Source organism: Lactuca sativa, chromosome 5 (genome assembly GCF_002870075.4).
Source record: "Lactuca sativa cultivar Salinas chromosome 5, Lsat_Salinas_v11, whole genome shotgun sequence".
Taxonomy (NCBI): domain Eukaryota; kingdom Viridiplantae; phylum Streptophyta; class Magnoliopsida; order Asterales; family Asteraceae; genus Lactuca; species Lactuca sativa.
Genome location: NC_056627.2, coordinates 285,394,529 through 285,419,689, shown reverse-complemented (window position 1 = coordinate 285,419,689; position 25,161 = coordinate 285,394,529).

Below are 25,161 nucleotides of genomic sequence, written 5' to 3'. Positions count from 1 at the left end.
TGAGAAATAGATCCAACGTTATGGGTAGGTTGTGGTATTCCAACAGCCACACTATTATGCCTATTGATCTTGTTATGCTTAGATTTCTTCTTGGATTCTTTTGTATTCCATATTTATTGCCAAGTGTTCCACACTTCTATGAAATATGAGTTGGTTTCTAGCCAGTTGGGTTTCTTTTTCTGTTACACATGTTGAAGAGATATTGACCATAACTTTGTGCCACTTTACTACTTTCCCAAGCACGCCTCACTTGTGACTCTTTTTCTTCATCCTAACAATAGTTTTTATACACAGAACAATATACACATAAGTTTAAATGTAAATGTTTACGAAACAATAATACACAACATATAATTAATTACCATAAATTCGACCCAATATAATTCCCAAATTTCATTGCTTACATTTCCCCACATATACCCTTTTGCATCTACTCTTTGAACAAAGGAACTACTAATATAGGTAGCACAAGGGCATGGTGTCACAAGCCTGCAAATAATATGATCATTTCAAATTTGAATTCATATGTAGGTTGTAATAGCCCGGATTCCCAGGTATTATTCATTTATTTACTTTTGGTAAATTGTGAGGAGACTCGGCGAGTTGGAGCCTAGACTCACCGAGTATGATCGCGGATTTGGACGCGGGTTCGCGTCCGGACTCGGCGAGTCCAAGAGTGGACTTGGTGAGTCCACGTTGTTTAATGAAACCCTAATTTCCCGGCCTTGAGCCATATTTAAAGGATCTTATACCCCTTCATTGCGACTACCTTCGACCTTGAGAGCACTAGAGCAGCTGAGAGTCCTTGTGAGTGAGATAAGAGGCCATTACTCACCATTTTTGTGTGTGTTTGCAAGAAAGGAAGAGGAAGGCCAAGCTAGGAAAGTTGGGGAGCTTGGAGCTACTTCCATTTCGGCAGAGGAAGCTATTTGAGGTAACATTCAGAGCTTATTCTCGTGTTTTTCTTGATATGGTCAAATCTAGGGTTTCTTCATGCCTTGTTTTCCTTGTAATTGGAGTGTGAGAGGTCCCATGGGGAAATGGTACCTAGATCTGGACCTTGGTAGGTCCAGAGAGTCCCAAATGCTCTGCTTTATGCCTTTTATTTTGAGTTGGAGACTTAGGTTACCATTTTAGATGTCATTTCATCAAAAGAAGCCTTGTAGGCGTTGCATGGTAGCCAAGATGGTAACTTTACGTGATGAATGTGCTTGGGAGGGCTAGATCTATGAGTTGTTGGAGCGGATCTGACCTTAGAAGCGAGATTGAGTTGATGCATGGCATGGACTCGCCGAGTCTGAAGAACAGACTCGATGAGTAGCATGAAGATTGTCCTTAACCACTCAGCGAGTGGTCTTGCCGAGTTAAGGGGTTGACTCAGTGAGTCAAGGAGAGTTAGAGAGGGTTGACAGGTGGACTGAGTCGAGTTGGAACTCGCCGAGTTGTTCTTGAGACTCGGCGAGTTGAGTCGTGGCGGCCCTGCGGTTCATGCCAGGTGGAACTCGTCGAGTCAGGGAAGTACTCGACATGTCAAAAGAGGATCCTAGGGAGTCAGTGAACACGTATAGACTCGCCGAGTCGCTCTAGTGCACTCGCCGAGTCCGGTCAAAGTTGACCGTTGACCAGAGTTGACCAGTGTTGACTTGATAGGGGTAGTCAACCGTAGTTGAGAAAGTGTTAATTAGAGATATATTGTGTTATAGGAGGATTATAGCTCGGAGGATCGAGCGCGAGTGATTTCCGGGATTTGCGAGTTATCGAGATACGCGAGGTGAGTTTTCTCACTATACTTTACCTTGAGTAGGTAATCAGAGTTATGTGACAGATTATTTGTATGCTATATGTATTTTATGTGTTGTACTGCATTATTTCTATGTGAGTTATGTTGTGCATGTTTATAGAGTTGGAACCGGAAGGTTCCTAGAGTTAGAACCAGTGGGTTCACAGAGTAGGGTCTACGGACCCACAGAGTTATAGCCTCGAGTGGCTAATATGTGTTATGTGTGGTATTTTGGGGAACTCACTAAGCTTTGTGCTTACAGTGTTAGTGTTGTTTGTTTCAGGTACTAGTGATGACCGTGGGAAGGCGCCGGCTTGATCTGTACACACGCATGAGATTTTTATGATATGTGATCTTGGGATTTTTGTATGATATGGGTTGGAGTTTTAAAACATTGATGTTTTTATGAAAATTAAATGAAAATGTTTTTATATTATGCGAAAAATTATTTTGAAATTCACGGTGTTACATAGGTGTAGACCAAGTGGTTATATATTGAAAAAATTGTAAGATATGATTGGTAACTCACATTTTTTTTCCAAACATCAATACTTAGACATCCATATGGTCCATAAATAATTTTTTTCATCGCCTAAAATTTTTACAACAGATCCAGTAGCATTAGTTGGGGATTTAGTTATGATTGTTAGTGTTGGTGATGGGGTAGATTCTAGGGTAGGTTCTATGTTAGATGATGGGATAGTTGATGTATCTATTAAGGATGTGGTAGTTAGTTTAGGTAAGGAGGATGTGGTTATTAATTTCGATAATAAGGATGTGGTAGTTGATGTGGCTAATGAGAATGTCATGTTGATGTATCTAACACAGATGTGGTATTTTTTGTACGTATTGAGGATGTGGTAGTCGATCTAGGTTATAAGGATGTTGTGGATGATGTAGGTTTTGATATTGTGATAGTTAAAGGGAGGCTACTTGAATAGTCAAATAAATTAATATATAATGAGCTTGATGATGACAAACATGCTGAAGATGTGGTAGTCGATGCAGGTGCTAAAAAGTTTATTTCTTCATCAACTATTGATTTGATCTTGTGGTATTCCAAGTATATCCTTTTGTCTTTCTAGCTAATGCTCCTTTTGTTTTCAAGTGCGACATCTTTCCTGATTACAAGTAAAAAAAAAAAGTAGTCAATACCAATTTATTAAAAAAAATGTAATCAATATCATGCATGTAAACAGTAACATATACTATACGCCTACATAATAAACTCCTACATAGATAGGTTACACATACACGTTACATAAAATACAAAAATACATCTTAAAGATAATATAATATGCATTTATGCTTAATCATATCATATAAATTATTACCTGTATCCAAAAAAATCAAACAGAAAATAGTTATCAACTTTTCACTCGTGCATATTAAATATATTCTATATAAGGTTGCTATCATTGCAATCATCGACAGACAAGTGAAGCATATGATACCATATAATAAATAAATTAATTGGACTAAATCCCACGAAGCCATTACTACACATACAAATGAATGAAACTAATAATATCGCCAACCCCTGGTGGAAAGGTAAAGTGCATGTCAATCTTCTATTATGAAGACAACACCAACGTAGTTGTAATTTAAGATGATAAGATCATGATGATCACAGAACAAGAAATGTTGATCAAGACATTACCACGTAAAATAAAAATAAATTTTAGATGAGTGAAACCCTATAGCGGCAAATTCAGTACAAAAATGAACTGAAGAAATGTAGCTTTTGATCAATGAGCCACAAACGATGATCAAAGAAAATTTAAATGCTATTTCTAATAAGGTATCTGGACCTAATATGAATACTTAATGATCATAGGTTGGAGAGAAAGGATTGGCAAAAAAAATTTGGATCTCCACTTAATGAATCATTCAAAATTTTAAAATACAAATTCGTGCTAAGTTATTTGGTAATTCAAATTTATTAAAGTATTTCTTCTCAGATAAAAAGGGTAATTTTAGTATTAAACATGAAGAATGAACAAAAATTAACAATGTGTTCACACCAGAAGAATAGATATGCCATCATTAGATTACATATTATCGGAATTTTTTAATTTAAAATTATAAACGAGAATTAAACAATATAAAAATATAGGTGGATAAAAAGGAAATCTTGATGATTTTATGATTGAAACTAAATTTATAAAAGAGGTATTTTGAGCATGAAAAAATAAACATTGAAAGTTACAACCTATAGATTGATCGATGACAATGGTAACTATCATGGGTCATGTATCATATTAATTGCGTCGTAGTGGCTTATAGTGTCATGTTAAGACCCACGGATGACCTATGGGTCATGAATCATGTGCATTGGGTATAGTGACTTATAGTGTCATATATGTGAAGACCCATTGATAACATGTGAAAATGGGTTAGGGTTTATGGGTCATGGTCATGTCTATTCGGTGGTAATGGCTTATAGCAAGCCTTTGGGAAATGTGTCACTACTTCAAATATTGTAAATGGCTACTTATCTTCTAAATGTCCTTCCTCCTTAATTTCGGCGGCATGCTTTGCAAATGGCTACTTATCTTTTAAATGTTCTTCCAAGAAAGCTTTTGGGAAATGTTTCACCGCTTTAAATATTGTACCAAAGGATACCTTTATATTCTCACATTTGAGTTTTTGATGTTTGTGCTATCCTCTAATTCCATTTAATGTTATTCCTTAATTTTGGATATTTATACATAAAGAAAAATCTAATGGTGTGTTTGAGAGGCAAAAATCTTGTCTTGTAGGTGATGGAAAAACTCAACAAATTGGTATAGATTCTAGCGAAACTTTTAGCTTGGTCGTGAAACCGGCTACGATTCGTACGGTTCTTTCTCTTTCAGTCTCCAAAGCATGGCCCATTCATCACTTACATGTGAAAAATGTGTTTCTTCATGGTGATTTACGAGAAAATGTTTATATGCATCAACCGTTGGGTTACCGAGATCGGAATAATTTGGATCATGTTTATCTTTTGCATAAGTCCTTCTATGGACTGAAGTAGGCACCCCATGCATGGTATAAGAGATTTGCAGATTATGTCATTCTCTTGGTTTCACCAACAACAGTTGTGACTACTTTTTATTTATTTATCGAAAGGGATCTGACATGGCGTATATTTTGTTATACATTGATGACATTATTCTCATTGCTTCATCCAGTACCTTACGTCTTTCAATCATGGGGTTTCTTAGCTCGAAATTTTCTATGAAAGATCTTGGTCCTTTGAATTATTTTCTTGGCATAGTTGTTTCAATACATAAGGATGATATGTTTCTCTTACAACGCAAGTACGCCAAGCAAATAACTGAGTGAGCCGCAATGTCATCATACAAGCCTTCCACTACATCGCTTGATGCAAAGTAGAAGGCTAGTGCTAATTTGGATGCTCGTTTTGAGGTTCCTACTCTACATAGAAGCCTAGTCGGGGTACTCCAATACCTTATATTCACCTGTCCTAATATCTCTTATGCGGTTTAACAAGTATGTTTACATATGCATGATCCGAGAGTTGATCATATGCAATCCCTCAAGCGTATTATTAGGTATATTCAAGGTACACTTAATCATGGCATCCATCTCTACACGTCTTCTGTTTTATGACTGATTGCATATATGGATGCAAATTGGGGTGGTTGCCCGGATACACGACGTTCTACATCTGGCTATTGTGTATTTTTGGGTGATAATTTGATTTCTTGGTCATCTGAGCGAAAACCAACTCTTTCTCGATTGAGTGTCGAAGCCAAGTATCGGGGAGTGGCTAATGTCGTATCTGAATCATGTTGGCTATGAAATTTATTGCTGGAATTCCATTGTCCAATAAAAAAAGGCCACAATTGTATATTGTGACAATGTGAGTGCAATATATTTATCGGGTAATCCGATGCAACATCAACGTACAAAGCATGATGAAATTGATATTCATTTTGTACGGGAAAAAGTCGCTCGCAGTGAAGCTCGTGTTCTTCATGTTCCATCCCGATATCAAATTGCAGACATTTTTACCAAGGGTCTTCCACGCGTTCTTTTTGAAGATTTTTGAGACAGTCTTAGTATCCGTGAACCTCCAGCTTCGACTATCGGGATGTGTTAATTGAATGTATATATAGTATGTTGTATATTTGTTAGGTCAATATTTTGTTCCTAGAATTAAGGTTTGATTCCTTTGTATTAGGCAAGATTGATGCCTCTGTATGTGTATATATTTATTGGAATGAGATTGGGAAATCTTGAAGAAAATATTTTATTAGTTTTTTTAGTTTCTTGAATCTAGGATGTTAAATTTGTTTATTTTTTAAGTTATAAAATGTTGCTGAAAAATGGGTTACAACCCAAAACCCAGAGGTACACAAAAACCCAAAACCCATCATCTTATGGGTTAAACCCAAAAAAACGATGAAACCGATCCAAAAACCCATAACCGAAACCGACCAAAAACCGAACCCAACAGGTTCTAAAACCCAGAAACTGAAATACATATGGGTTGGCCCATGTTCACCCTTAGTGGTGCATATATCAACCTTACTATATTTTTATCTTACAAAAAATTAATCACCATATTTGCTAATATAATTCTCGACTTTACGCAATTATGGTTTCTGATATCATACATCACAAATTTTTTTAACTTTTATGAACATTAAATATTTTTGTGATGTTATGTCAGTTCATAAAAAAATAATGTTTCAAGATATAAAAAATACAAAATTGGTATAACATAGGTGTTTCTTTGAAATATAAACAAATATTAATGCAACACAACTCTTTAAGGCGTATGGTTCTTATGTTGGAGGTGAGTTAGAAACCCACTTTTTCGTTTTTCTTACTTTTAAAACAATATAATTTTTTGTAGAAATCCGATTAAACTATGTTTTTACTAGCAATTTATGTTTTTACAAATAATTAATGGAGTAATTTAATTTTTAGATTATTTAAAGATAATAAAAAAAGCTAAATGCAACAAGGACTACTATCTAAAATAGGAATCTACCCTATTATTATCAATAAAGGTTTCGGTTGCCTGAAGTGGAAATCGGAAAAAGTTACGTTTTGCTAATAAATAAAACACTAAATGCACGAGGGCCACAATCTAACACTAGTAATTAAGTATTGCGGTTGACACAGCCACAGAGGTGGCATGATTAGTACTATACTGATCGGTCTCGGGTCTTTTTGAAAAGGTATGATATTTTGCCATCTGTTTTGAAATGTCTATTTTATAAAAAAAAAATTATATATATATTAGGGGTGGACGCAGGAATAAGTAGTAGTAGGTGTACAAAAAAAATTCTGATCAAATATAACAAAAAAAGTTACGAGTGCATTAAACATAACAAATTTCTGTAGACAAACTTCGAGAAGGGCAAACTGTTCTTTTCATGGGCAGGTTTCTGATCTTGTGGAGCTTGTTTCCGTTTTGGTTGTGGTCGTACAAAGTTTTGAAGGCTTATTACCAAAATTTCATTCCGAATTAATGCATTTTTATAAGTTCAATTATTTAGAGCAATATATATTATACAAATGCCAACTAATAAAAGCATTTGTATAAGTTCGATACATTTTGCTTGACAAAACAAATGAATCAATTCAAAATGTAGAATCAGACACGAATTGAGTTAACCTAAAATTTAATAATTATGAAGAGAAGGGGTTGTTTAGTTTGAAACATATGTAATGCATCTATACACATATGTGTGTAATGTGTATGCAACCTTACATATATAGAACATATTAAAATTACGTACTTTCAATCCATGAATATATCTAACGTTTTTTAAACATAAAACTATTCTCACAAAATTTATCATATTATTGTTTTATCGTTTTTTTTTTTTTTTTTTTTTTTTTTTTGTCATGCATAAGCTATTACGTTGAAAAGAAATTAAATAGAAAATTATGAAAAGTCATGGGTCACAAAGAATTATATGTAGCTCTAACATATCCAATTGTGTGTAAAAATATATATTAAATAGGAAGAAAGTTGAAATGATTTTGAGTTCCTGTGAGCATATGTTTGCTAATGAAAAAAAAGTGATTTTTTACTAAATGGTTCTCAAGTTATTGAAAAAGCAAACGATTAAGATATAAATTTTAAAAAACGAGGAAAGTGATTTAATTGAGTTTTACTGAAAACGGCTTAAGATTTAACAAGCTGTATTCACCAAGCCCTTTTTGTTGGCTAGATATTTTTGGGGGCTAATAACAAATTGTACAGAAGATAATGTAAAAAAAAAAGTAAAAAAAAAATTGTCGTGGGCAAGGGAAAGTGAATGTAAGGATAAATAAAAAAAAAACTTGTTTTGGGCCGGATTCAAACCTGAGCATTTTCCCAAAGGAGAACTTTAAACCGCGCATTTGACCAACTTAACCATCCTAACTTTTGATAATATGTATGAATTGCAATAATAATAAACTCGTTTCTTTGTAGGTGCATAATAATTAAAAAAAAAAAAAACTTTTTTTTACATTAATACGAAAAAATCTAGTAGTTGTCGGTGCAAGCCCGTGCACCATTATAGATCCGCCCATGATATATATATATATATATATATATATATATATATATATATATATATATATATATATATATATATATATATATATATATATATATATATATATATATATATATATATAGGTTCCGTTGAGATTAAAAATAAAATAGAGATCTCGAGATTCAACCTCAGCCACGTATTTCACATCTGCCGCAATAACCTTCCGACGTACCGGCGTGGCAGGTCTGGAATAATCATAAACGATTACACAGCGCCACCCATTCCTTTATCCTCCGCCACCATCCCTACCACCATAATCGCCACCGCCACCAACCCTACCACCACCTCTGACACCAGCCGACTTCACCACTGTCACCTCTGTTACTTATACCACCGTTATCTTTGTCACCACAACCTTTTCTGTCACCAACTGTCGTAATCATATATGATTACTCAGTCTATGAACAGACATATATGTATAATCATTTATGATTAAACATATATGTATAAACATGCATAATCATATATGATTATACCTCTCTGTCATATAATTATTTATGATTAGGCATAGTCCGCTGTTACCGGTACGCTGGAGCGTTAGAGCGGCAAGTAAGAAATACGTGGCTGAGGTTCAATCTCCAGATCTCTAATTTTTTTTTAATCTCAAAGGAACCGTCCCCTATATATATATATATATATATATATATATATATATATATATATATATATATATATATATATATATATATATATATATATATATATATATATATATATATATATATAGGAATGATTTCTATGAAAAACAAATAACTAGGGCAACATCTACCGGAACCAATAATCAAATGACACGTGTCCATTTCTTTCTTCACAAGTAATGTATTGTGGAAGTGATGTGTTTTCATGTTTTCATTGGTTCAAATATGTGTTGCCCTAATCATTCATTTTCCATATAACTCTTCCCTATATATATATATATATATATATATATATATATATATATATATATATATATATATATATATATATATATATATATATATAGAGAGAGAGAGAGAGAGAGAGAGAGAGAGAGAAAGATTCAAATGTGGATTGATATTTATTGTGCGGACGTGTAGACAATGCTATGTTGTGAGAATGACAAAAAAAATATGTTGTTTGATAATATGAATATGTTCAATCTTACATAATTATTGTCATTATCACACATTCTCACTAATTAAATCGTCTATAAGGTTATTATACATTTTTATTATTATTCTTATTCTATCAGAATATTGTCAGAATATTTATTGAGTCGTATTCTGTCAGAATGAAAATGAGTGAAAAATGATGTGTGAGAACAAAAATGAATAAGAATTAGTGAGAATGCATGAAAATAACGATGTTTTTATAAAGTTAACCGTATTCACATTAACATTATTAAACAACTTATTTTCTTAGTAATTCTCATATAATAGCACTGTCCACACATCCACACAATAATTGTTCATCTATATTATAACCTAGTATATATATATATATATATATATATATATATATATATATATATATATATATATATATATATATATATATATATATATATATATATTTTGTGGGAACGGTCTCTGTTTTTCCGGATTGATTTTACATTCTTTCCCTACTCTTTTTTTTGGTTTTGTTTCCGGTTTTTCTGTGTTTTTATATTTTTCAGTTTCAGAGTTTTTTGTTAAAAAATATGTTATTAACACCAAAATGATAGATTAAGATATTTTAAAAATAATACACTTAAATTTAATAAAAAAGTTCAATAATATGTGATTAAAAATTATATAATAATCACAAAAATTATATGTTTATAAACTTTGTCTACCGGTGTTTTTGAGACTGATCTCCGGTCGATTTCGGAACGATTCAGTCCATTTGGGACGGGTCCGATTGTTTTTTAACCCGACCTCAAACGGTATCAGGTCAGAACAAAGTCCTTTTGTTCTGGACATTTTTAGGAGCAGTCTATTTTCGGGGTCGTTTTCTTTTATGCTGGTTTGTTCTTAGTTTCGGATCCAGTCCAAAAACAATCGCTTTATGCAACTCTAGTAGGCCTGCATGGGTGGGGGCAATAATGAGTCAAACTCTTAAATTGTAGAGTAATGATTTAAGATGTCATATTAGACTTAGAATCATCAATATATATTACGTCTTCGATATTAATTAACCGTAACTAAAAATGAATTAAATATTCTTATAACTTTTGTTACTATTCCTTTTAATATTCATATAAAATAACGATAACAATTTTTGCGAATTTGATAAGTTCACGAGTTAAAATATCGTGAATATGAAATAAAATATTAGACTTACGTATGAGCTCTAAAACGTTCTTAAATTCCATATGAAATCTGTAAGTATTTCAACGGATCAATTCGATTTCTCATTATTAATATAACCATTATTATATTGATTTAGGTTTGGCAATCGTGTCGTATTCGGGTTGACGAATCAAAATATATCAGCTCGAACACGACCCATTTAACTATACAAGTTACGGGTTGGCGGGTGTGGAACATAAACTCATATATGACTCGTCAACCCACATATTTATACGGGTTCACAAGTTGGCGGGTTCGTGGTTCAGATTGGGGTTCGTGGGTTCATGGGGCATGTGTTCTTGGGTTAGATTCCATAAATAAAATTGATAATTAAACATGAAAAAATTCTTGATGCAAACATATCCTAAGTTTAGAAACGTAAGTCTTAAACATCCAAATGAAAATTAAAAACATTCATGGAAACATTAATGGAAACATTTTTAGGCGTCGATGTCATTCGATAATGGTTCAATCGTTCATGTTTCTGTTCTTCGTGAGTTCGTTTTTTTGTTCGTCACAAAGGGGAGACCAGGAGAGGAGTTATTCGATTTTGTTTATGAGATACTGAGATTATTTAAGGCAAATGTCAAATGTGTTGCAATGCAAATCAGCTAATGGTTACCCACAGGTCAAATGGTCAATGGTTTCGGGTATCATATCTAGTATAAACTATAAATTGTATAGTGTATATTACCTAATATATATATATATATATATATATATATATATATATATATATATATATATATATATATATATATATATATATATAATTTTTTATTTAAATTCTGAACGGGTTGGCGGGTCAACCCATATAACTTTTGAGAAACCAATATATGACCTGTTTAATAAACGGGTTGACAGGTTGAAAACAAACTCGTTTATTTCGTTTCATGTCACGGGTCGTGTTGCAGTTCGTATCGAGAATTTTCAGACCTAAATGTCATATTAGACTTCGAATCACTAATGTATCTTATGTCTTCGATAGAGACCGCTATAAATTTATTAACCGTAGCTAAAAATGAATTAAATATTCTTATAACTTTTGTTCCTATTCGTCTTATTATTCATAAAAAATAATGATAACAGTTTTCACGAATTTGATAAATTCACAGGTTAAAAATATTGTGAATATGAAATAAAATATTATATTTATGAATGAGCCCAAAAACATTCTCAGAATTTCCATATTAGATGTGTAAGTATCTCAATGAATCAATTCGTTTTTTCATTATTAAGAAAAGATGTATTATATTGATTTGGCTTCTTAAAGTGGACATATCTTTTGCATATTACGTCCGTTCTATCCACAAATTTTGGAGAGTATAATTTATCAAATTTGATTAAAATTGATCCTAAGTATACATGAGATATATATATATATATATATATATATATATATATATATATATATATATATATATATATATAGCATAACAATTAATATTATTTTTTGATGTTTTTGTTTTGATTTTTAGTGATAGACAACCTGTTGAGTCGATTGAGACATTCCGAATGTAACGATGACTATTATATCTTTAGTATATTTTATAAACACAAAATTACGTATGACAGGTGTTAACACATGATGGTTCACGGTGATTTGACTGTCGAACTCTGACTTATTTTTACCCATTGCTACATTCTCCTCACGTCAAAAGAATTTTGTCCCGAAATTCAGCTTGTAGTCAGGGTATCTTGCAGAAGTTGGGCGTATTGTTGTTCTGCTGGATCCCTACGTGATCCCTCTGTATATTTCTTGTGTATGCAAGTTGTATATAATTCAAAATTGAATGGTCGATCATAAAAATAATTCTACCACAAACCCACCGAAAAACTAGGGAACAATGGATAAGGCAGAGTCAAACATTCTAAGGTCATCCAATCCTATAAATACATCTACCGTGTTTACCTAACAAGTATGCAAGACTAGCATTGTTTCTTAGTTCACTTTATCGGGGTAGATAATTGGAGTGTCGTCAGACATACATGAGTTTTGACACCCAATATATCTTATACATATCGTTTAGTTCTCGGGGCAATTTGAGATGATAGGCATCAGGACCAATTCCTACCAGAATTTGTAACACCCCATTTTTCGCCTAATAGTATAAACGACCAGTTATGTAAATAAACGCTTTTGATAGAGGTCTATTTAGGATAAATAGTCTTGAAGAAATTCGTAGTAATCGTAATACCGAGAGCGTGCAAGTAGAGAACATCCAAATTTGACTTCATAAGAGGAAGTTATAATTTTTAGAAGTTTAACGTTGCAGTGTACGACATAGAAACCGAAATGGAAATCGATTGATTATTAGCCGAAATAATCTAAACGAGACTTGAAGACCTCGTAGATAGAATTTTGTTGATATAAAGATAGTCAAGAACACAATTCGTATGGCCAAGTTATGATTTTTATACGGACTTTAACAGTACAAGCCTATAAAAATATAACTCCAAAAATAAAAAGAGAATTAGTCGACCAAGTCTAAATGAAACTTGTAGATATCGTCGATAGCTACGTGTGGATGATAGAACGTTGAAAATGGGTCTCGTAGGAAGAAGTTGTGTAGTTTACAAAATCCCCGTTTTGCACGGAGCACACGAAGTGGTCACATGCACCTACTAGAAGGTACATCGTGGACCACATGGATTTTGACATGTGGTAGAAAGCGAATGGATTGACGTTAACCTAGTGCGCAACACACACCTATAGTGCATGGAGCTTATCCTTACTATAAATAGTTACCTCTAACTCCTTTCATTCCTCACACTTCTCCAAACTCTCTCTCTCTCACTCTCTCTCTCTCTCTCTCTCTCTCTCTCTCGAAATTCCTTTCCCTTGGTCCAAAATCCTAGCTTTTAGGGTATTTTTGTCAATCTTTAAGGGTCAGAAAGTAGGAGCTCTCAAGTCAGGAATTATGCCAGTATAATTTTCGGACTTTTGTCAGGAAACTCTTTTTAAGTTAGGCTACACTTATTTTAATTTAAGTGTAACTTATATTTATATTTATAATCATTGTTGTGGATATATATAATATTTATCAGTTATTCAAGTTACAATGCTGATTGATCTCCTTATGGGAGAGGGGTCTAGAATTGTCATGTTGGCTTGGTTGTTGGAATTTAGAAATACTATATGCCGGAATGGTCTTGCCTCCCAACTGTCCATCCTGGTTGATCCTTATTCGATAGAACTCTCTGGAGGACAGAAATGTACAAGGAAAAAGAGGCATACTCCAGCTCCGTCCTAGCCAACAGCCAAACGATCAAAGCACATAGATCTAATGTTTGGAGGACAGAAATGTCCAAGGTTTGATAAGTATGGAAAATCACACGAAGGGATTTTTCGTGCTATAATATGCTAAAATTGGAGCAAGGATGGACATTATTGCCGAGACTGTAAGCAAGGAGTACAAGGAGTGTGCATCTGCTTCCAACGTAAACAGATCGGCCACATCAAGGCCAATTGTCCTCTTCTAAACTCAATAGGCACAATACAAGCTCCAACACCTGCAACTTTAAGAATAACTGATGGATGGAAAGGCAAGGTTGAATCTCTTGTTGGAACTATATATATATATATATATATATATATATATATATATATATATATATATATATATAAAGGAATTGCAAGTTGGCAATTTCCTTTGTATCCCACATTAATTTTCAATAGCTCTGAGGGACAACGAGTGATCCTTTCAACATATGATAAAGAAAGCAAGGGAAACACCGGATAATGTGGCTGGTTGTTCACGGATCGAGAAAAATCTCCAGCGTGAATGAGATCACATCATATAAGTTAATAGTACTCTTAGGATTTAACTAATGTAATAAATGTATGACGAAAAATATTCTAATAAATATGGAATGCTTACTTTATATATTGTTGCTAGTATTAAGATAATCAAACATATGCCTTAGTGTATTTCCAAACGACGTGTGTCGATCCTATTCTAAGGAAGTTACTTGTAAAGAATACAAGTAGTAGTAGTATGATAGAAATATTGAAGTTCGTTGGATATGACAAATATGAGTTACTTCAAAGTCAAAAGGGAGCCACAAATCACACAAACAAGGCCAACTTAGGTTTCGGCTAGTTACATACAACAACTGATGATGGGTCAAACCCAAGTGGGGGAGAACTGACCCTGAAGGAGAAAGTGTGAAAAATAGTTCGAATTCGGATTTCGTCATTAAGGTCTAGGTAAGTAGCAGCACAACTAGATAGAGATAGTTTCTTTTTCGAGTAACAGAAGAACGAAGTCTTCTGTTAGATTACACATATAATATGAGTTACTTTATTCTCAAGGAAAGCTTGGCCTTTCCTCCCTGTTCGACTAATGGGATTTAGGAATTTACCGAATTCTCGGGTCCAACTCAGACAGCCAAGAGAACCCGATAGGTTTGCGCCTTCAAGGATATAGGATTTATCCACGCAGCAAAGGATTGGCAGATAAGAAATTCAGTGGGCCGAATAGATCACCATAAAAAGAGTCAAGTAATCAAGACATATACCAGATTTAGAGATTTGATTCAAATCATAGTAAGCATTTAGTTAACCCGTGCCAAAGGATTTTAGTAATAGGATCAACTTTGAAGAGAGAGTGCTTTTGTAAGTCCGATTAGAGACACATGAGAGGAGACCATTCTAAAAAAGGACTATTCCCTTTAAGAATATAATAATACTTCCGTGTCAATTTAGGCATCAGGGTAAAACTACATATTTAGTATAGTCATTCCTTTAGTCAATAAGCATAAGAATTAATAGAAAATTAGGATCGGATTCCAACGTTCTTAGGTCAACATAGGATGAAAATTAGACCTTAGTATCCGTGTAACGACGTAAAAATTTAAAACAATTTTCCATATTTCAAACAACATAAAACTCATTCAACATTCTCAAATCTCATGTTCAACAAATGTCATCATGATTAAAACATATCCCAAGATCATAGAATAGAATCATCTGCCAGTGTGTACGGATCATGTCGGCGCCTTCCTGCGATCCCTGCTAGTACCTGAAACACATAACACATAACACTGTAAGCATAATGGCTTAGTGAGTTCCCCAAAATACCACATACAACACATACGCCACTCAAGGCTATAGCTCTATGGGACCTTCCGGCCCATGTGTCTCAGGGGACTCCCGTCCCAACCCTAGTAGACCTTCCGGCTCTACCCGTAATGACCTTCCGGTCCTCATCATCTTGACCTTCCGGTCCATACACCGTTGACCTTCTGTTCCATATCATAATGACCTTTCGGTCCATACCATATTACTCATAATGTACATAACACATACATATCAGATAACAACATACATCGCATTCTACTCGTAGCACATAAGACCTTCCGGTCACACATAATTACCACTCTAGGTAAAGTATAGTGAGAAGACTCACCTTGTAGGTTGTCTAGTAACTCACGTGCTCGGTATTCCCTGAACCTCGTGACAATGACCTAGCCCCGCCTAGACACATAAGCAATCATCTCAAATCAATAACGACTCTCTAGGCTAGACTAGTCCCTTCCAATTCCCTTTCAAAAGGATAAAAGACCATTTTACCCTTCTAATGGTCCAAAAGTCCAAGTGTTGACCAAACCCTAAAGTTCAATGAAAGTCAACTGTAGTCAACAATCAAACTTTTACCAGACTCGTCGAGTGCACTCTCGTGACTCGGCGAGTCCATGCGTGCCTTTAATCCTCATAAATCCTCACTCGACTCGTCGAGTTAACCCTTCACTCGATGGGTTACCACTGGACACAAATCGTGGGGCAACCCGACTCGACTCGTTGAGTCTCCTTATGGACTCGGCGAGTTCCTTCCATGGCAACACTCAAATAACTTTCTGAGGTCAGATCTGTTTCTCTAACCTATAGATCTGAACTTACCATACTCAATAATCACGTAAAGGTCCGACCTTTACACTCATGCAACGTCCAATATGCTTCTTTTGGTGATATAGCCTCTAAAATGGCAACCTAGGTTCATATCTCTAATGGAATAGCGTCAAGCAAGGAGGTTGGGGCTCTCTGGACCTCTCAAGGTCCAGATCCAGATTTTAACACTCAAAGGGACATCATAAGCATCATAACCAAGCCAATAAAGCGTAGAGAAAACCCTAGGTTCAAGGGTTCTACACCAAAACAGAAGAAGGTTCGATTTAATACCTCAAAGATGGAGTTTCCTTGCTTGAAACCACATAATAGCAACCCCCTTGACCTTCTTTTTCTGGAATCTCCTTCTTCTTTTCAAAAACCACACCAACAAGGATCAAAATAGCCCTTCTTCTCACACCACATGCTCAAGCTCACTAGGGTCTCTCTTTCTGGACTGGTAGCCGCAAATGAGGGCCATAAGGTCCCTTAAATAGGGTACAGGCCCGGGGATTTAGGTTTTCTATTAACATCGCTGACTCGGCGTGTCCGCTTGACGGCTCGTGGATTCCATTCATTTTCCACGTCACCAAGCCGCGATCCTACTCGACGAGTTAAGGCGCCAACTCGTCGAGTTACTCCTCATAACTTCGAGTTTAAATACTCATTTTATCATACCTGGAAGTTCGGATGTTACAATTCTCCCCCACTTGAATTAGATTTCTCCCTCGAAATCGCTCCTCCACATACCGATCGAATCCAATAACCAAATGGCACCATCGATAGGATCTCATGCCATATAGCTTCCATCCTCTCTGGACACCTGGATCCCAATAGGGATTCCCAATCCCGGAGGAAGACCAACCCTTCAAATTCTCTCCAGACATAATCCAACAATCGGCTACCGATCCCTCATACCAAACATAACAATGATCCGAATCTCGACCCAAGAAACGGAAGGGTTCACATCCTACCAGGGCTCATCCACTGAACTGCTATCGGAACCCAACCGAACAAAGAATTCCCAACTCTCTACCCTCAAACCCAAAAGAATAATCATGCTCACTCTGAAGTGTCCTCATACATCTAAAAATCATAAGCCTCAACTCCATTCCTCATATCCTTTTTTAACACTGAGTACCAGGTCTGATCTCGACCCTACAGTTGAACCTCCAGGGTCATCCGTTGCATTATCCCAACCATCTCCATGGTTTCCTTATTTCTATAACCACATCGGCCCGATGTGACACACAAGTAACGAAGTTCGCTTAACCCTAAGCGAATGCTACCTTCCCAACTAAAGATCGACTCAACCCCGACCTTTGTCATCTGTTACTCATAGTTCCATGCAACTTGCGGTACCTCTCGTACCCGGGTACTGACCCACAAAGGTCTAAGACATCAGATGACAAACAATACCCCTCAACATGGAACCCACCTCAGAATCCAGAATCTCATCTCGTCTATCCAACGCACCACCAGAGCCAAACTCAAACTTGAGAGTTTGGTCCGACCCAGAATTGGAACCACTCATCCCAACGAAGCACTCAACTGAGAACTCATTTCCCGCAACCCATTCGTACCTCACTTATCCCATTCTTTCGGATTGTGATGACCACACCTTACTCAGAACATAATGATTCCCGATCATTGAGGAGACCTCGGTCTCTCCTTTGGTCCGACCACCATGTTCCCAAAAACTCATAAATTAGGGCCACCCCATGCCTAAAACTCTTCTGCGCCATGCTCTAATCAAAGAGTACTTTATCATAACAACTTCTCACTGACTAGTGTGTACTACGTCTTCCCGTAGCACGACAACAACCTCTCACTGACTAGTGAGTACTACAGCTTCCCGCAGTGTCACCACAACATCTGACTGACTGGTGAGTACTACGGCTTCCTGCTATATCACCACAACCTCTCACTAGTGAGTATTACGACTTCCCGTAGCATCACAACAACCTCTGACTAGTGAGTACTACGGCTTCCCGTAGCATCACAACCACCTATGACCAGTGAGTACTATGGCTTCCCGCAATATCACAACACCCTCTGACTAGTGAGTACTACGACTTACCGTAGCATCACAACAACCTCTGACTTGTGAGTACTACGACTTCCCGTAGCATCACAACAACCTCTGACTGACTCACACACTCCACGGACCAATCATATGTAGGTTATATGCACTTACACAAATTATGCATCACTATATTTGGTGGCAATCGCCATAATAAAACACCCTTCTCTGCTGCAAGCCATATTCTTGGACAATCTCACTTATTGTCATTAACCGAAAGGACTCCCACTGGAATCATAGATGCTTGACCTACCACCTTCCGTCTCCACTCAAGACTAAAAATTATCCAAAATCCAATGCATTAAATTCGGATACCTCGATACACCACCATAGAAGCTCACGACGTCTCGTCTCATCCACTGATCTTCCTGATCCACAACCTGAAATTGGTTGTCTAATCACTTCTTCCTTCCCAAGTTGAATAACAGCCCCATCATTGAACCAGAATTTCTCAACTGTCGAACTCACCCTACGAGCCAACCATCTCGAATTCACCATTATTATGACCTCGAAGAATTTCCGTTCACCCCAAGGTCTCCAACCAACGACCACTTGCCGTGGAGACACTCATCCTTTTCAAAAATAATACATTCATTATCTCGCTCTGCACCTCGTCTCAATTACCAATAACCATGGGCTCATGAGTTCACACTGTCGATCTCTCTATATCCAGATCCCTAACCATTCTCAATCGAATCTATGATCCCCTCAATAAAATACTTAGTTCTCCCCCACTTAGGGTTCGAACCATCCCCAATCGGCGCACCAGCAATCTATCCCACATACTGTTTCCACCAGTAACATCGCACCTACTCTTGGAAGGTGCTACACAACGTTCAATGATCTCTTGAGTCCTGATAGAGATCAAGCAACTCCAAATGCCCCAAAACTCAGATGAAATCCTCAGAACTTCCTACCATGACTGCCTTTAGTCATTCAGAATCTCACACATTCCATCACCGGACCTCCCAACTATCCAGTATTAACCCTGACTCTTAGTCTGGAAGTAATGATCTATCGGACTCCTTATCATCGACTCCTCAACCAACGTTCCATCACGTCACTTATCATAAGAGCAGAAACCATATTTCCACTCTTAATACCCATCAAAGACAATAAGGGCCACCGCCTTGATATACTCCTCTTGATCGTCCGGCGTTGCAGCTAACACATGCCCTACTATACTCAATTAGGGTGTATCTTGGTCCTTGACCATCTCAGTCCCCACTGACGACCTGTTGAAGCTATATCTTTACCTCGCGGCAGACCTACTGCCATATACTCTGGTTGAAGATCACCATCCGTGCAATCCCACAGGGCTCACCCCAAACTCAAAAACTGAAATCTCAACACCTCTTATGTCTCCCACAGGAAACGGAAATAACACCACTCAGGTCATAGAAAGTGACCTCTCCACTATCGGCCGGTTGCCAAGCCTAGACCGTATTCTCTTATGACGCACCATCTCTACTCATCCCTAAGTCTTGCGACTCCAACTAGCATCTCACCCACAATCCCTCGGAGCTCACTCAATTTCCCTTTTCAAGGGATGCTCAACTAAAACTTGTTCATCATGGCCTTCTGGCCCCATACTCATTCACCTCCAATCTCATTCTCGACAATCCCCACAGAAAAATAGGTAAAAACCAAAAACACTAACCGCCACATGTCATGATACTCAAATCGTGTGGCCACCTCTCGATCTGCTATGAATCATGGTACCTGTACCATGTTATCTCCTTTTAACCTTCTATAAATCATGGTACTTGAACCACGTTCCCTCTTCTCAGTCCACCTCAAATCATGGCACTCGAACCATGACATCAACTCTCGACCTGCTACAACTCATGGTACTCGAACCAAGACATCACTTCTCAATCTGCTACTTATCATGGTACTCGAACCATGACATCACTTCTCAATGCTCAAATACCGGCTCATACGTACGTGCTCAGACGACACGTTGTGACATAAGCTCCTTCATCTCCGTCGGTGCTAATCGGTAAGGTGTTTTCGCTATTGGTGTCGTTCCTGGTAACAAGTCTATACGAAACTCCACTTGCCTATCAGGTGGTAAATCCGGGAAGATCTTCGGGAAAGACTTACGGATAATCACATAAGACTGGTATATTCTGCACCTCTTTCTTTTCTTTCTTAGCATCGATTACGAATGCCAAGTATGATGTACATGCTTTGGATAAACATTTTCTGGCTTTCATCAGGGAGATGATTCTAGAATTCACCCTGCGTTTGTCCCCATACACCATAAATGATTCCTTTCCGGGTGGGTTTACCCTTACTATCTTCTTTCGGCATTGGATCTCAGCATCGTTGGCACTAAGCCAATCCATACCCAAAACGATGTCGAAACCGTTTAACTCTATGGGTAATAGCTCTTTGTGGAATTTGTTTCCGTTTAGTTCGATGACTACGTTCTTAATACGATTACTAACAAGTACGAACTTGCCACTGGCAACCTCTACAATCAGGGCATTATCAAGTTTTTCTACAGGCAATGCTAATTTCCCACAAAATTTATGCGATACAAAGGAATAGTTGGCTCCGGAATCAAATAGTATATTCGCAGGCAAACCATTTACAAGAAAGGTACCTGAAGCGACGTCTGCTGCCTCCTTCACAGCCTCGAGCATCATCTAGAAGGCTCTCACCTTCGACTTCGGTGGAATGTTAGGGCTTCCCGTATCTTTCTTCTTTGGGCAATCCTTAGCAATATTCCCTTCTTCACGGCACTCGTAGCACACCCTCTTGTTGATGGTGCACTCATTGGCATAGTGCCCCGTTTTCCCACACTTGTAGCAGGTTACTTCCTCGCTACATTTTCCAGAGTGCTTCTTCTTGCACTTCTCGCACCATTTAAATTAATTTCCTCCTCCCCCAAGCTTCTTTGAACCGAACTTGCTCTTCTTTTTGTTGGGTTTAGCAAACCCTTCAAATTTCCTCTTCTCGCCAACCTCAACTTTGCTGGCAGCTCTTCCCTTAATCATATCCTCCACAGACTTGGCAGCCCAGATAGCTGCCTCCAGAGTAGGTGCTGACGCACTGGCACAGCATACTCCCATGGGAGTCCCTTAGCGTACTTGTCGATCTTTGTCAGCTCATCCGGAACAAGACGCAAGGCAAACTCCATCTTTTTTGTGAAGTTGTTCGTGTGTTCATCGATTGACATGCTTCCCTTCTTCAGGGTTAGAAACTGGTTCTCTAGCTCGAGCAGGTTTTGAGCTGAGCATAACTTTCTCTTGAATTGCACCAGAAATTCTGCCCATGTCAGTTGCAGGGGCTCATTGGGGCTCAGAGTCTTCCCCAAGGTATTCCACCAACGTAAACGCCTCCTCGAAACTGACGCACTGCAAATTTGGTCTGTTGTTTTCCTCTGCAACCGCACGTCATGAAAGCTAACTCCATCTCCGAGATCCAATCCATGACCGCGATCGGATCTTCCTTTCCATTGAAAGCCGATGGCTTGCAAGTCAGAAAATCCTTGTACTTGCATCCATTCCTCTCGACTTCGTCATCTTGGTTGTTTTGTCGAACTATTGGTGGGTTGACTTGACCAACAGTCCCACTGTAGTTTCCTTCCTCGGTCTGCCCTTCGTTCAACTCAGGCTGTTCGATCTGAATAGTCGCTTCCTCTCGATTTTGCTGGAGCAAACATCTGGTTTCCTCCATTTGACGATCCAACATTGCTTGGATCATCGCTTGCACTCCGGCCATCGTTATTGGCTCAGCAGCGGGTTCCACAACCTTTATTTGCTCAATCACTGGGGGTTGATTTCTGTTCCCATTTGCATTCATGTTTCCGCTACAGGTTCTTGCCATCTTGATCTATACACCGAATAAGGTGAATTTAGATCTTTATTTAGGATAGACGTTTAAATCATCCTTATCACTCCGAAACGTTACATGCTAGTTCTAATATCGTAGTGGTACGTTTAGAATCCTAAACACATAAGGTTTCCAGATCCGGTCGGCAACATACCATAGATCCGAACAAATAATAGCATGTCAGACACAAAGCATTTAGCACATAAAAGCATTTTAGGCATAATTCCTAAAATAAGCTAGTTCTCACACCTCACAATCATCGCTTAGCATTCTAAGTTTAAGTCTAGAAATCCTACAAATTCCTAGTTCGCTTAAACTAATGCTCTGATACCAACTGTGACATCCCCAAAATCACGGCCAGAAAAGACCGATTTTGTTTTTGCTTTGTTTAAAAATCAGAGTAACATTTTAAATAAAAGTGTTGCGGAATTTGTCCCAAAAAAAATATGATAAAGATTTATCAAAAGCATTTACATAGAAATGTATTTCATTAAAAAGACTCGGAATGCCGTGTTCGATACAGATCATAAGCATAAACAATACAACATACGCCTTACTACATTATTCCGTATTTACAGGCCTAAAATCCATTAATCTCTCATCCCAAGACATCACATCTATGCTCATGCGCCATTACCTGTAATACAAGAAACTGAGTGGGTCAGGCTTGGGAGCCTGGTGAGCACATAGGGTTTTCAACCCACAATAAATAAGTTATTAGCTTTATCAAACCAAACAAACCCGATTACCCGTTCCCGTTATCCTCACCTTACGTCCCTAAAACATCTAACACAAGGGACCTAGTCTAAGGACTATCATCGGATGGACACTACTGCTAAGGGGATTCCTCGGCAATAAATGTCCTTAAGGCAACCATGTGGCGGATGGAGTACACCTGGTGAGCACACAGTTAAAATAAACACACAGTTCAAATAAACACCTACAAGTTGCGAGCCTGCTAGTGTTCCACTGGACTGTCTAGAATAGTCCGTGGTCGTCATCTATACTCCGCTAGATGACTGGATCATCAATAGCATCTATAGCGAGGTCTCTCATTATTTCATTTTATCACACAACAACTAATATATCTACCCATGTTTTACCCCGACATTTCCATTGATATAAAATAAATATACAGTTTAAATCATTGAAAACATGTATAAAAATGTTCATCCAACATAGATAGCAAGTATTCAGTTAATATGCACACATAGCATATAATTTATATAAAATACTTCATATCTATGTGTAAGATGAAAGTAACTATGCACTCACCTGAAAGGTGGTGACTCAGCACTCGGACAACGCTTCGATACTCTCAAAACAAATTTTCCTTCGATAAAACCTAGTTCCAGTACCACTAGGGTTTAGTCTAACAATAACTGCGACAAATTAATAGTCTGACTATTATTATTATTATATAAGTGTTAAATAACACTCAATATAACTCATAATAATAGCCCAAATAATTATTTCAAGGACCTAATAACATTTCTATAGTTATTTGAAAGCTATATTAAAAATTGTGTAAGCGTGACTCACTTACAGCGGATTTTAATGAAAACCAGAACTTTATTTGGAGCAGCGTTTCGAAACCGAAAGACTCTTTTTCTCGGGACTCCGGGAGCCTCGGGGCTTCCTTAGGGTGCAAGGGGCCTTATCTAGGGTTTAGGAGGGTTTAGGGCACTTAGAGAGAGAAAGAAGCTAGAGAGAGTGTGGAATTTGGAGTGAAAAATGAAGCTGCCTCGGCCCCCCTTTTATAGCTTGCGAGGCCTCGGTACGCTGGGCGTACCTCGGACCTATGCTGGGCGTAGTGGCTCGGTCGTACTACACGCGTCGCTTCGCTGCTGGGTCATCGTGGCACTCCTCCGAACCGCTCAATCCGAAGTCCGCTTGGCGTAGCCTTCTTCCGACGCGGGGCGTACTCGAACGCGGGGCGTTACTCTCGTACGCGAGGCGTAGCAAGGCCAGGTGTCCGAATCCGAAGACCAGATCGTGATCCGCAAGCTACGGCCCTGATCGAGCCACGTCATCACCCATTGCACCAGCTTCGCAAATTGCATTTCGACTTCTAAAAATCATAAATTTCGCATACGAGCTCCGTTTTCGACGTTTTTTATATCCACGCGAAGGTGGGAACGTACTCTACAACTTTCGTTTAGACTTCGTCGGCTAATTTTGACTCGATTTTAAATTTTATATTATTAACAGGCCGGGACAGGGTTGGTCCGTTAAATCCTCATAACTTCTTCATCCGACGTCCGTTTTCGCCCATCTTTTTCCCGTTACGCTACTCTTAACAAGATCTTCGATTCTCGTTCAAGTCGTATCGGCTAAAAACCGCTCGTTCTAATATTCGAATTTCGGGTTGTACACTACTAATCTGAAACTTCGAAAAATCATAACTTCTTCATATGAAGTCAGATTTGGGCGTTCTTTTTATCGATGTTTTTAGTTTAGCATATTTTACGACTTTTGTTTAAGTGCTAAGGCTAAATCTCGCTCTATCGTAAATTCACTATTTACGCCTCCCGGTATCGTGTCGGTTCCGCTGCGATTTCGACGTTCCTTATATCCCCAGAATCCTTGTTTCAACCACTACAACTTTATGTAAAGATATCGGGTTTATCTCACACTTTAATTTTGACGTTTATTTTTATTCTTTATTAATTATACATTTATAATTAAATAATAAGCACATAAAT